This window comes from Felis catus, chromosome B4 (genome assembly GCF_018350175.1).
Source record: "Felis catus isolate Fca126 chromosome B4, F.catus_Fca126_mat1.0, whole genome shotgun sequence".
NCBI lineage: Eukaryota > Metazoa > Chordata > Mammalia > Carnivora > Felidae > Felis > Felis catus.
In genome coordinates this window covers 140,023,310-140,038,045 of record NC_058374.1, presented here as the reverse complement: position 1 = coordinate 140,038,045, position 14,736 = coordinate 140,023,310, and the positions used below count along the sequence as shown (strand labels likewise).

The following is a 14,736-nucleotide window of genomic DNA, read 5'->3' as shown; positions in this document are numbered from 1 at the left end:
GGACCCCGTGCTGGAGGGACCCCATGCTGGTGGGGACCCTGTGCTGGAGGGACCCCATGCTGGTGGGGACCCCGTGCTGGAGGGACCCCATGCTGGTGGGGACCCTGTGCTGGAGGGACCCCATGCTGGTAGGGACCCTGTGCAGGCGGGACCCCATGCTGATGGGACCCCGTGCTGGAGGGACCCCATGCTGGTGGGGGCCCCGTGGTGGAGTGACCCCATGCTGGTGGGGACCCTGTGCAGGCGGGACCCCATGCTGGTGGGGACCCCGTGTTGGAGGGACCCCGTACTGGTGGGACGCCGTGCTGGCAGGGACCACTTGCTTGTGGGAGAGCCTCCCGCCCCCACCCCAGTCCAGGGAGGTGGCAGGGACTGTGCCCGATGCGTCCTGCCTCTTTTTATTCTTATTCTTTTTAATTTTTTAATATATTTTCTAATTTTTATTTTTGAGAGAGAGAGAGAGAGAGGAGTGAGGGCAAGCAGGGAGGGACAGAGAGAGAGGAGGACAGAGGTCTGAAGCGGACTGTGCACTGAAAACACAGAGCCCCGTGTGGGGCTGGAACCCACAAATGGCGAGATCACGACCTGAATTGCATTGGGACGCCCAACTGACTGGGCCTCCAGGCGCCCTGTGCCCTGCGTCCCGCCTCTTTCCAATGTGGGGTGACGCCAGGCAGGGAACGCACGGCAGAAGCACCTGTCAGCTCCAGAGATGAACGCATTTGGCAGGGGTGTGGAACTGCCCCCTGTGGTGTGGTGGGCGGGCCCTCGCTCTGGCGCCCCAGAGAGCGGCAAGCAGCCACGGGGGGCAGGACGGGGAGGCCACCTGTGGGCAGAGGCGCTGGCCACGCTGCGCAAGGCACTTGCTGCTGTTACCCTGTGGCTCTGAACTTGCGCCGAGGTCTCTCCCGGGAGCAGTTAAATGCTTGCTCTGGAAACAGTGAACAAACACGTTTCCTCAGCCAGCGTCCAAGGTGGGCGCTTTGCGTGGTCGGTCGGCTCAGCGCACGCACGGCCCCGGCCCAACACGCGTCCTAAATGCGCGGCCGCCTGCACAGCCGGGCCCCAGCTCGGCGGCCCGACGCGTCTCATCTGTCGCCGGCTCCGAGAGGGACAGCGGCTCGAGGAACCTGCACCTCTTTGCGCCTCGGGAGCCAGGCTGAGGGAGAGCAAAGGAAGAGGCTGTTGAATTGGGAATCTTTGCTGTAGGCATTTTCTCCCTTTGAAAACTATTCTAAGAGCAGGACTGTGCAAAGTGACTCCAAAATGTAACTCCAGACTCTCAGACTGCAAACTGAAATCCATTTGCTTAAGTCAGAAGCAAGCTTTTGAGTCTCGCTTGTTTAGATGGTTTTATTCTATTTGATGCACGTTGTGAAAAGAAGCACATTTCCCGGAAGGGTTGGTGTTGCTGAAAGTCTTGGAGAAGCCAGCTGCCTCCTGCCCCGCGGGGAGCCTCTGTCCTGCATCCCTCTGCTCGTCTTCCACCAAAGTCACAGTGAGCCTTCTTGCTGGGGTGTCGGCCTCTGAGGATGTGGCCCTGACCTGCAGGGGGGTGACAGCTGCCGGGTCGGGCTCACCGGTGCGTCCCTGCACGTGCCCCAGCCAGCCTGGTGGCCAGGATGTGTCAGCTGCCTCATGTGACTCAGGAGCAGACGGGCGTCGGTCACCCCAAGACCGCTCGCTCGCTGAGAGCCCCGTGCCAGCTTCACCCCGGTTCTGACCACCCACCTCCTCGCTGAGTAGAGAGAAGGGTTGGGAGGACATACTTGTTCCGTCTTCTTCAGGATTATTGTGACTTCGTTACCTGTTCAGTAAGGGCTTGTAGAAATCCCAGGGGCGCCTGGGTGGCTCAGTCGTTTGATTTCAGGGTCATGAGTTCGAGTCCCGAATCTGAGTGTGGAGCCTGCTTGAGACTCTCTCTCCCTCTCTCTTTCTGTCTCTGCCCCTCCTCTGAGCTTGCTCTCTCTCTTCCTCTAAAATAAAGTAAAACAAATACCCCCCCAGCCCTCCTACCTGCCTGGCCCTCCAGTGTGAGCCCCCCACCCGCCCCGCACAGCATCTCCCTGCTTGTGGTCCTGGGGGACAGATGTCACCCCTGGGCTCGCTGAGGGCTCCAGTGGGCAGAGCCCATGAGGCCGTGATGACTACAGCAGGTGAACTCTTATTTTCAGTGTCTCTCTCTTTTTGTAAGTATTTATCTTGAGATAATTTCACTCAAAAATACTGAAAAGACAGCGTAGAAACCCCTATTGTCCCTTTTTATGCAGATTCACCCGTTTGCAATATTTTGCTGGATGTGCTGTGCGCTCTTTTCATTCCTTACTCCTGTTACCGCTGCTGCGTGAGCGCCTTGAGGGCGCCACTCGGGGCAAGACTCTTACTCCTCCTTCCCTGAGTGTGTTTGCCAAGACTGGGGACATTCTCTTAAATAATCACGGGACTTTGTCGGCGGTTAAGTAATCTCATCTAATGATGTCTCAGCAATGTCTTTCAGGGCCTTGTTTTCTGGATCAGAACCCAACCCGGGGTCCAGTAGCTGTCACACTTCCTCACCCTCCTTGGGTCCGGAACGGTGCTCAGCTCTTACGTTTCATGTCACGGACACGCCTTCCTAAAAGGCCCCAGGGCTCCACGGAGGAGCGCAGACTCCGGTGTGAGCCAGAAGCTCGCGGCGCACTCACAGACCCCACGCGGCAGGCGGGAAGGTGGCCCTGCCAGCCGCGTGGGCCCCCACGGCCAGACCTGGGCACCAAATAGGTACAAGTGATGGGTTAATGCCCGGTAAACAAACAAGTGTCGGCGAGTGCACACTTCCAATAAATACATAATACGTACAAACAAGCCTGTGCGTAAGCTTATAAAGGGGTGGGTGCGGGGGGTGGGAAGCGTGGAATGCCCGCTGACGGGCCTCGGAGGGACCAGGGACTTGGGAAGCAATCATCCGCAAGAAAGAAGCAGGGGGTTCTGCTGTGCGTCCTCAGTGGTTTGCTCTGGGAAATGCGGCCGGGATGGTCAGGGGACAGGACATTTGCTCATCTCGGGGCCACCCTAGAGATTACTTGCTAATTTCAAAATGGAAACTAGGAGCCATGCGAGTGGTTAACCAAGTTAACCGGGAATAAACGCCACCGATGTGGGGCCAACAGACGCATACCTCTGGGCGTGGTTCCCCAAGAAGGCTAAATAACCATCATTTATGCCGTAATTCAGTGAAAAACACGTGTAAACCAAGTATAATCACTGGGAACTATCAAGGAACGCAAAACAGAGGGACATCTTAGGAAGTCAGTGATGGGCACCCCTCCGAAGTACGCGTGAAAGCGTCGCTGAGTCCCGGGATTCACAAACCCGTGTTTTCCACCCAGACCACCTAAGACGGCGGTGCCTTGTGTCCCTCCGAAGGCAGCCCAGACTCCTTATCCAAGGACGTTTCTACAAGTGGCTTCGCCCAATTCCACATCTCTCTAAGGACGACGTCTCAGCACTCAAATTAAGAATGAGCCAGCCTCACGAGACCGCCGTCCCCAATTCCGCTGTACCCTGCAGGCGGCAAGAGCTGGCGGGGGGGTTCCCGTTTAGTGGGTGTAGGTGGAGAGTCCTGAGGGATGTATCAGCCAGGATCAGTCACGTTTGTTGTTTGTCTTAATGCATCAGCGTGGAATAACCGCTGTCTTGCCCACGCACACGCACCCATGCACGCACACAGATGCCTGTTCTGCAGAATGTCACAGGGGCTTTGCTCCACAGCGTCTCTTGGGGCCCCAGGCTGATGGAAGCCCCATCTTTCCGAGGCTGGACCACGTAGAGCGTAGCCTTCCCGGCCAGCAGGGTGGGAGGGGAATTTAGGGAACGGTGTCTTTGAGGTAAGTGCACCTGTTACCTCCACGTGCAGCCCGTCGGTCAAGGGCAGACCCTTTGTGCACTACACTGCCTGGGGGCTGGCCCTCCTGGGTCCGCACAGGGAAACAGACATGGACATTGGTGGGTGCTGTCACGCCTGCCCCAGGGTTGGGGGAAGGAGGTGAGGAAGTTACTTGTGGCCACGGGGCTTCGGGATCTTGTTTTAGCAAAGACCCTCAGCATCAGTCCACAGTTCAGCAGCTCTGGGCTCCGTGTGGAAAACGAAGTGCGCTGAGCAGAATTAGCTGTGGATGCTGGGATGACCCCCAAGCGAGGAGGAATCCTGCCTTCCCTCAAGACAGGGACTTTGGAAGCCAGCGGTCACTTACACGTGTCTGTCCTGGCTGCCGGCCTCACCAAATACACTCATTGCACCCTTCCAGTGCATTTTCTTGGTTTTGCGAATATCTTCCTCACCGCCCGAGGCTGCTGGGGCTCATGGCAGGGGCATGAAATGGCCAGCGCGCCTTGAACTGCATCCCTCACGGTGGGCGGCTCCATAGCCATCCAGGAGGAAACTGTAGCTGATATTTTGTTGTGTTTGCACACGGCTCTTGTCGAGTTTAGAAAAGGAAACATGCTGCAGGCAAAGGTTTTTTTTCCCCCATATTTTAAAAAGAAAAAAACGCATCTTCTTCTAATTCCCCTGAAATGTCGTTCCTGGCTTCTGAGACGCCCTCGGGTCTTTATCTTACGCGGGGCAGAATGGCCCCACCGGGCGTCTGGGGACGGGTCTTGTTGACTTAGAGTTGTTCACTCGTTTCCTACATCACGTTTGCGTTTGGTGGGTTTTCCAGCAGCAGCGGCAGCAACAACAACAAAACACAAGGATGCGGGAAGCGTGACGTGGCCCCAAACCATCGTGTCTGTCCCACTGGCCCGCTGGGCAGGTTAGAGTCACCGTCAGAGTGCAGCCAGGTTAGCGGGTGGACGACACGACGTTCCCCAGCTCCAGCCCTGGTTAGTGAACGTGCTCCCCCCGGGGTAATTGGGGGCATGTCCAGTCCCCACCATGGCCCGAGGCTTTGGTGGAGGACAGAAGTTCAGCACCACAGGGATCCCCGGGCCCGGGATGAGTACATGGCGGGGTCTGGAGACGGTAGGGAGCCCCGAAGGCTGGCGTTTTCCTCTTCGCCAAAGTGCCGGTGTGGATGTCGCGCAGGAGCAGAGAAGACCCAAAGGTGAGAACCTGGCTCCCTCTCCCTCCTGGGGGGGGGGCTGCCTCAGGGGCCTCTTGTCCCCAGTCCCCCCCCGTCTCCCCCATTTCCATGTCCGGTCTCATCAGTGAGCATCTTCCGGGCGTGTGGGAGCTGTTTCGTCATGAGATCGTGCCCCACTCAACACTGGCAGGCGGCAGACCTCCCTCCACCATCGTTGGGGTGTAGACCGACCTGATCGTGTTCTCCAGAGGAGGGAGGTGTCCCCTCCCTGCGCCCCACGGCCACGGGAGGGAGGTAGAGCCATGTGCCCTTCGGAGGGGGGAGATTTGGGGGACACACGATGTTTGCAGGCAAACAAGAGTGCCTGTGCAAAGTCACCGAGTGCAGGCCGTGCTCCTGGGTGGGAAACCACCGCATCTCAAACAAAACTGCATTTCCCTCCTTGTCCACAGCAGATGGTATGAGCTGTTGTCTCCACTGGGAGTCTGACCACCAGCCACATAGGAGGATAACCTGTGCGGGAGAAGAGGCGGGCCTGGGTTCCGAGGCCATCCCCCCTCCGGCTAGAGATAGTGGGGTGACGCGCTGACCAGGTTGGGATTCATTCTGCCGGCAAAGGGGCACCTTGGACTTTGCCGACCAGGCTGGACTTTGCTTGTGCTTACATTTCGGGCGGTAGATTCCGTGAGCGCCAGCAGGCCCCTGGACAGCGTCCCGGTGAGGGAGGCGGGGCTGGCCCAGGGTTCTGTTGCCTCAGTGACTAAGTACTCAGTACCTGCAGTGCCACGGTCCTTGTCTGTTCTCGACACCCGCTTGAGGACAACTTGTGGAGAAGGGCAGTCTGACGGATGCACAGAGGAGGCACCTAATATGGCCTGGGGGCGGGTCCCGGCTACTGACGTGGGACAGGTGACCTGAGGACCAAATACAGGCCGTCCGGGCAGAGAGGGCAGGGAGGCAGTGACAGCAAGGACAGCCCCACGGAGGCCCAAGACACGGTCAGGGCCCCGTGTTGAAGGAATTGCTGGTGGGGGGGGGGGCAGGTGCGGACCCTGCGCGTCCGGGGGCTTCGTCATTTCTCGAGACAGAGTGGGCTGGAGGGTGAGCTGAGCCCATTGGCCCAACTGCAGCCCGTTCGCCTCCCACCGGGCGGACGTCACCTGGGGAACGGGGGGACCACAACACGCATGGAGGAGGAGGCATCCCGACGCTCGCAGCCAGGACATGGCGTCAGCCTCCCAGAACACCGGAGGCCACGACTGAGCGACACCAAAAAGGAGAGAGGGCCCACGTTATGTGTGAGCAGAGCCGAGGCCACTGGACGCAGCCCGGGACGCAGGTGCCCTTCTCCCCGCCCCCGGAGCGCTGGGTGAGATCTACAGGTTCCGGCGTTGCCCCCACTGGCCGGCCCTCCTGAGCCTCGGTGGAAAGAAGACACGAGTCGTAGCTGTGGACTTACCACGCGAGGCAACGATTCCTCTCCCCGGGATACGCCGGAGAAGTGAGCACGTACGTTCACACGGAACTGGTCCACGAGCTCACAGCCACACGGTTCACAACAGAGTGGGGACAACCCAACACCCACGACACGGCCCATCCGGGGGGCTCTGCTCTCAAAGCCTTTCAACGGATCGGGTCAGGCCCACCCAGGTTATCCATTTCGATTGGAGCTCACCTCCTGTGTTTTCTTTCCCCGTGGGTCACGGTCACGGATGTATAGGGGGAGAATACGCCAGACATCCGTTTAACCTCCCGGTCAGTTTAGAATGTTCCCTGGTGTATGGCTGGAGATAGGATTCCACCCACGTTTTTACATCGTTTCCTTTTTGCGGTCTCTGCTTCGACCGCACTCTGAAATGTGCGGGTACACGTGAATCGTCTCTCCACGGCGAACGGGGCCCCGGGGCACCGTGGGACAGCCCGCTGACACCCCAGGTGGGCTGGTGCATCTACAGATGCTGGCGGACGGCCGACGCCTCGCTCAGAATGAGGAACCGGGCGGCTCAGGACCGAGGACTCGGCTTCCGCCCGGCCAGGTGACGCGGTGCTAGCCCAGGCTGACAGTGCCCTTCGTCACGGATGCCCGTGGGAGTTTCCGTGTCTCGGCAACCCCCCACGGCCCCTTGCTCACATGGCACACGTTTCCGGAAAGGGGCGGGTTTCGGCAAAGGGCCGTAGCGTGCGGGGGCCGCGCTCATGGAGTTCTGCCGCCTGGCTTGTGGTGTTACCTCGGCAGTGGTCCCAGAGGGCAGATGCCATGGCGTGGCCTCCAAAGCCACACACAACTCGTCCACGCCATTGCGCCCCCACCCCCCGCCCTCTGGTGCCCGTAGTTCGCCACCGGCTTCCACCCCGGGCACCGCGGAGACACGGGGTCCCATCCCCCTCTTTCCGGTCGAAGCTGAAAAGTTAAAACCAACATTTCCGCCATCTGGTTCCCTCGCCGGGAATTCAAGAGGCAGAGGCATCTTTCTTCCTCTCCCGGGTCAGGCAAGCAAAGCCGTGTGATGCAAACGTTGGAGACAGCGTCCCGTCCAGCCTCATGGGTGTGGTGGGGACATGGGGGTCTCGGTGGTGGGCTCTCAGGGAGCCGTGTTGGAGCGTCCTCACTGTGTCACACAGCAACCCCCCCCCCCCCACCGCCACCAGCTTCTACTCCTCCGTCCCAGCCAGCGGACCCCGGATTCAATCCCTCTGTGCCTGGATCCCCTGGAAGGCACCTGTGTGTGTCACTCAGCACAGCACCTGGACACAGACACAGGTTTGCATCCTGACCAAGAACCCCAGAGCCTCCCTGGAGGGCTGCCTGGGGGCTCAGTCGGTTAAGCGTCTGACTCTTGACTTCAGCTCAGGTCGTGATCTCACAGTTGGTGAGTTCGAGCCCCACACCGGGCTCTGCGCTGACAGCTTGGAGCCTGGAGCTGCTTCAAATTCTGTGTCTCCCTCTCTCTCTGCCCCTGCCCTGCTCACACTCTGTCTCTATATCTCAAGAAGTGAGTATTAAAAATATATGTATTAAAAAAAGAGAAATCTTAGTTGAATTCGATAACTGACCATTTAGGTCGCTTGTTTTGTTTTGTTTTGTTTTGTTTCTCCCAAGCTTTCTATTCACCAATAAAGAGTGAGCCCATGGGGCGCCTGGGTGGCTCAGTCGGTTGAGTGTTCGACTCTTGATTTCAGCTCAGGTCATGATCTCACTGTTCGTGAGTTCAAGCCCCGCGTCGGGCTCTACACTGACAGCCCGGGGCCTGCTTGGGATTCTCTCTCTCCCTCCCTCCCTCTCTCTCTGTCTGCCCTTCCCCCCAAATAAATAAACAAACCATAAAGAAAAGAGCCTCCCTGGAAAGCAGTATTTGCCCTTAAAGAAAAGTGTCCACCCGTGGGCAGAGGGCTGACCCCCTCCCCACGGCCCAAAGCACTGAGCTGACACCAGCAGGCCCGGGTCATACGGACCTGGCTAACCGTCAGGTGTTCCGGGGCCTGCAGACGTACAGGAAGTGGGGGGAGTGTGCCCCATGAACCATTCAGTTAGGACACATCGGACGAGGTTCGGGTGGCTCTTCAGCCCTCGCCTGTCGAGCTGCCCGCTGCCCACAGGTGAGGCCCACCTCCGGAGCCCAGAGCAGCGCGGGCAGACGCTGCTGTCCTGCACTCAGCCGGGAACTGGCCGTCTGCGGGGGTGGGGGTGCGGGGAGGTCTCCATTATGGACGGTTATTCTGGAAACACGGGGGCTCGTCCCCTCAGAGCACACGCTCCACCGGCAGTGAAAAGCCAGCGTGCCACCAGGAGGCCCGCAGGGCCCCTGCCTGGCAGAGAAGAGTGTTCTGTGATGGGTCCTGACAGTCTTTGTTCTAGAAAATGACTCGAAGGCCTTGCTTCTCAGTCAGGGAGCTCTCCTCCTTGTGGTCCTCTGCCCACGGCCGCTCAGCGGCTTTGAAGCCTCCCTTCCCCTCCCGCGCAGGGGGCACACGGCACCACGTGTCTCCACATTATCGCCCGCCTGGAATCGCACAGGCTCAAATGAACACAGTTCGGAGGCACGGTGCCTTCACCCCACGGGCCCTTGGCTTGATTATAGATGTGCTGGGCACACATCTCTGGGAACTGTGAACCCATGAAGATCGCCCGAGGGCTGACGGAATATTCTGGGCGAAAGGACTGAGTGGGTTTGGCCAGCAATGGCATGTAGGAGTGCGGGAGAATAATCAATCCGCGATCAGGGCGCGAGGACGTGGCAGGGGCAGCTCCCTCCGGGGGTGGGTGGTAGGTGGGGGGGGCGGGTTGTGTATTTCCTGTGAATGTCAGCAGGTGCAAGGGGCCCATTGGTGGCCCGGCGGGGCCCCCTGTCCCCAGTGCCCGCGCCAGCCTCCCGGATGACGGGGACGCGGCGAGTGCCTCAGGGCCGCGGGCGCACACAGGCTGGGCCTCCCTCCCTGCTGCCCAGGGAGCCTCGTTCTTGACGGAGGAGCTGTCTTCCCGCAGAGAGTCCGCTAAGCCTCCAGACACATCAGGGCTCCAAACACGTAACAGCATCCGAATCAGGGAGCAGGCCAGTGACCTCGCAGGGCGAAGGCCCACACCAGGAGGCAGAGAGGCCGTGGCCCCCGGCCACACGCTGCCTGTAGGAGGGCCACTTAACCCCTCGGTTGACGGCCAGCTGGAGTCCAGGGTGCAGGGCCCTGCCTTTCCAACCAGGCGCTGACAAACAAAAAGGCCCCCCGGGGACCCCTCTGGGGAACGGGTTTTATATTCTAGGAGCAGAACAGTAGAGAAGGGAAAAAGAAGGAAGCACTTAGCAGCCCTCGGAGAGGCTGTCCATGGAAATGACGAGTCACGGCCGCAGGCGCTCAGCAGCCACCCACGCTTGCCCTGCCCGCGGGGGGAGCTGCCCATCTCGGAGACCAGCTTCCTGGCACAGCAGCCTCTCCGCCCACACACCCCTCCGCTGTCCATTGCTCTCTGCCTCACTGCCAAGGCCAGGGGGGCCCAGACCCGCTGGGCCTGAGGCCCGTGGGATGCTTATTCAATACAGATTCACAGGTTCTGTTACCAGGAGGGCTTACGTCCTCCCCAAATTCATGTCCTAATCCCCAGGACCTCAAAACACGACCTCACTGCTGATTTAATTAGTTAAGACGGGTCATACTGGACTAGGGTGGGCTCCTGACCCAGTTAGACTTGTATCTTTGTAAAAAGGAGGAATGTGGACAGAGAGATGCCTGGAAAGAAGGTCATGGGAAGAGGCACAGGTCACAGGTACAAGCCCGCCAGGGAGACAGGCCCGTGGCAAATGCTCCCTCCCAGTCCTCAAAGGACCCAGCTCTGCCGGTATCTTGATCTTGGACTGCAGCCCCCAGAACCGTGAGAGGGTTCACTTTGGTTATTTCAGCCCCCGCGACCGCGGCACTTTGTTGGCAGCCACAGGACACTGACACAGGCCCCTTCCCAGAACCAGAAGCACCACGAAGGCTCGTCTATTCGCCAAGCCCTGGAAGTGATTCTTATGGGCTTCTGGGCACAGTCCCAGGGACAGGGTGCGGAGCTCGGGGCGCCGATGGGCGGCCCGGGGATGTTGTCAACATGCAGCTCCTGGTTCGGCAGGTCTGGAGCCTGAGAGGTCGCACGACTACGTGCTTTCACACGGTGCTGCCTCCGCGGGTCCACAGGCCTCACCGTGGATAGCAAGGCACCAGTGCAGCGGGATTCTCGCACAGAGAGTCGCGACCCCGAGGATTTTCCTTCCGGGAGGCAACTTTCTTCCTGCCGGCCCTGAAAGCCACGTGGCATAGTGTTTTTTATAAATTTTTTACTTCTTTGTCTCCCGTATAGGGTAACACACAAACATGCAGTCTGATTAAGTGATCTCACGTTACAAGGTCATGAGGGACGATGCTGTCACGTACGTGTGTGGCCAGGTTGCCTTGGGGTTTTTTTTTTTTTCTTTCTTTCCTTAGGGAGGGGACCCTACCACACCAGTGTTTGTTAGAGACTGCTTCAACAGATATGTGGTTCCCTTGGTGCGCGGTCCCCCCGGATGCGCGGTCCCCCCGGTTGCGCGGTCCCCCGGGACGCGCGGTCCCCCGGGACGCGCGGTCCCCCCGGACGCGCGGTCCCCCCGGACGCGCGGTCCCCCCGGTTGCGCGGTCCCCCCCAGATGCGTGGTCTGCCCAGAGTCGTGATGCATCCAGATGTGTGGTCCTTCATTTTGGAGCTGAGGGAGTCCTGCTGGGTTGTATGCCCACCGCAACCCCTCCACTCTGCAGACCCCAGAAGTGAGGCATAGAAAAGCCTGGGGCTTTCCAGAATCACACCTCCAGCTAGTGGGAGGGCTCAGATCTGGAAATCTTCCCTCGATTTCTGGTTTTCTTGTCTTTAGGTGTATCTGGGGCACCTGCCTCTGGGCTAAAGGAAACCTGGAGTAAAAAAGGGAAATACAAGTCTCTCCAGAAGATTCATGATCCAATTAGGAAGACTCATGAACTACCTAAGGAGAAATGATAGAGGCAATTAAGCACTACACTAAAGCCAGTTATCGTGAAGGTCGTTCATTGGGTCAGCCTTCCCCGGTCTGGCCGGGGCCTCCTTGACTCCCCATGGAGGGACCTACCATGTAGCAGCCGGACCATCGTCCGGGATGGTGGCACAGGAGGGCGTCTGGCACCAGATGGACACCGGGTCATGAAGAGGTTATACAGCGAGGGGGGAGGGGGCAGTTTGTCGGGTGAACGTTTCAGGTGACCCACACCAGCATGTGAGGGAGGCTTTGGGCTCCCGGACCCTGTGTGTTTAGAAGGAAAGGTCTTGTTGGCCTTGCACCCGTGCCTCATGGCGCCCGGGTGTGAGGCTGCCTGCACTTCACGCTCACGCCCCTCCTCTGGCCGGGTGGCCACTGCTTCTGCCTTTCTCTGGGGGCCTCACCTCCCACACCCCACCCCGTCCGCAGCCCTAGAACAAAGAAAGGAATGAGCTACCCCAGGGAGGAAGGAGGTCTCAGTTTGCACACGTCCCTGCCGCACGCTCCCAAGCGTCCGTGACGGGTCACGTGAGCTCCCTCTGCGGTGACAGCGGAGTCCTGCTCTCCCCAAGAGGTCCCCGTTCTGCCGCCGCAGAGGCCCCTGGAAGGGAGGAGGTTGACTGAGAGGCACACCCCTCGGGTTCCGAACTGGGAGAAAGATCTTCAGGGCGGTGCTGCTTCCCCGGTGGGAGGTGGAGTGAGGACCATGCCCCCTCCAGCCGGGGATGCGGGTGCCTAGGATGCTGGAGAAGGTGAGGGGACAGACCCGCCCTCCCGGGGGGCCCGCAGGAGCACTGCTCTGTCCAAACCTGGACTTTAGCCCAGTGAGACCATGTCAGGTCTCTGAGGGCAGACTTGGGGTCTCCACCTGCCTGGTTTTTCCCGAGGCACCCCTGGTTTTGCAGGGAGGGAAGGGCTCGCACAGGGCTGGGGGTCTCGCTGCCTGCAGGAGATGGTCCATCGCCTCTGCCGGTCTCGGCACCATCCGGGCTCCTTCTGGACGGACACAGCAGTGTAGACGTCAAGGCCGTGGCTCTGCAGCGAGCCTCCGTGGTCTCTCCTCATCTGTGAAATGGGAAGAGAGCGCTCCTTTCCTCCTCGTGAAGCTTGTGACAGTAAGAGCAGACCCAACACAGAGAAGGTGGTCACAAACGTCAGCTATTGACGAGTGTCTCTTTCCTTCGTTCTGAGTTTGTCCTTTTTTTTTTTTTTTTTTTTTACAGCAGGCTCCACACCCAGCATGGGGCCCAACGTGGGGCTCGAGCTCATGACCCTGAGATCATGACCTGAGCCGACACCGAGAGTCGGCCGCTCAACCAACTGAGCCACCCAGGAGCCCCCCATTACTTCTCTCTTCACCCAGTTCCGGTTTTGAGACTCATTCACAGCTTCGCTCTTTCTTCCTTTCCACCGGGGTGACCACCGCCTTTTTGGGGGCTGCGCACCGTGTGGTGATGCGGGGTCAGTCCCCAGCCTGCCCACACCCAGCCCCGTGTCCGCAGACAAGCATGTGTCTCGGGGCTATGCCCAGGGGGGACCACGTCCAGGATCTCAGGGAACACGCATCCGCAGCATAGCTTCCGGTGAAGGGACGTCCTGTTTCCCGCTGTGACTTTGTTAAGTTACAGCGTGCTCATTTTCCCCGTCCTCACGAGTACTCGGTCTTGTCTCCTTCTTAATTTTTATCGGTCTGGTGGGTAAACCCAACCTTGATAGAGTTTTAATCTGCATCCCTCTTTGATAGCGAGTTGGACCATCATTTAAAGTATTTATTAGCTATTAAGGTGTCCCGTTTTATGAAACATGCTTTTATGTACGGTCTCCATGTTTCATTGGTAGGCACGACTTTGCTTACGGATTTACGGGACATCACTATTCTGGACACACGTCTTCCCTACATTAGATGGATTATAAACGTATTCTCACATTTTGTGGCCTTTCTCTTACTTTTTAAATGGTGTTATTTCATAAACAAAAGTTTCTGCTTCTAAGATGCTTTATGGTTAGTGCTTTCCTGTCTGGTGTGGGCAATCCACTGATTCCTATAATGCTTTCTTCCCAAATATGTATAGCTGTGCCTGTTACTTTTAATTTTTTAAACAATCTGTGATGGATGCCTTCTCCGTTGTGAAGTAGGGATGCATTTTCTTTTCTTTGCTTTCCCCTCTTCTCTTTCGTTGTTATCCACGTGTAGAAATACTGTCCGGTCCCACATCCTGAATCGTTCTTCCCTCCACGCTGGCTGCAGTCTCTCCCCGCCCCTCAGCCTTCTGTGGCCTCTGCTCTGCTCCAAAGTCTTGTGCCCGGGCAGCGTGCCGCACGGACCATGAGTGTGGACCCACAAATCTGGACATTGGTATCAGGAGCATCTCGGTTGCCCCTGGTTGTCTGCTCGTCCATGAATGTTAGAATTTCCACAGAAATCGGCCCCAAGATTTCTACTGAATCTCTGACTCAGGGTGGGGAGATTTGCCATCTTGAAGTAGTGAAGCTTCCTCACCATAAACGTGGAATACCTTCTGGTATGTCTGTTTTTGTTGTTGTTGTTGTTGTTGTTGTTTCTGAAGATATGCCATTTTTCTCGTTTGAGATTTTGCACATATTTTGTTGATTTCTTCCCGTGTATCTTACCCTGGGGTCCCAGTATGTGCCTTATGTTTACCTGCCCAACTTCCTTCATCAGGTGCTCCCTGTGAGTGTGTTTTCCTGTTTCCATCATGTTTCTAGTTTAAAACATGTAATCAGATCATTTGTCATACATTTTTAGCAATGTTCATATTCAACACATTTTTAATTTTCTCCATTTACATTTATTGGGATAACTGATGTGCAGAGACCCATTACTACCAACATGTTTTGTGTTTCCCAGTTACCAAATTTCCTGTTTCTTACTTTCTCTTTTTTCTTATTTTCTCTTAGATGGGCTTAGTTTTCCTCCTTCTGTGATTTCCCATTTACACTGCTGGAATTACACTTAAAATTCTGCCTTGTCTAATAATCATTGTAAGTGTTTAAGGTAATTAATAACTGGATGCTCTCTGAATAATGAAAGCATTCGATAGCCCCAACTGTAGCCCCATCTAAGCGATGTTTTTTTCCAGGTTTTGAGGAGGCCGTGTATTAATATCTTTAATCTCATAAATGATACACTCTTATTA

General features: G+C 57.5%; 1 long non-coding RNA gene across 1 annotated transcript; it reads right to left on the bottom strand.

Annotated features, from left to right (window-relative positions):
• Positions 1-1,224: 1,224 nt before the first annotated feature.
• On the bottom strand, positions 1,225-12,177 carry LOC123386779. Its single transcript, XR_006601205.1, has 3 exons — positions 12,036-12,177; positions 11,672-11,842; positions 1,225-1,545 (listed from the first exon to the last, which is right to left on the bottom strand). It is a non-coding gene; the product is annotated as an uncharacterized LOC123386779 (long non-coding RNA).
• Positions 12,178-14,736: the final 2,559 nt, after the last annotated feature.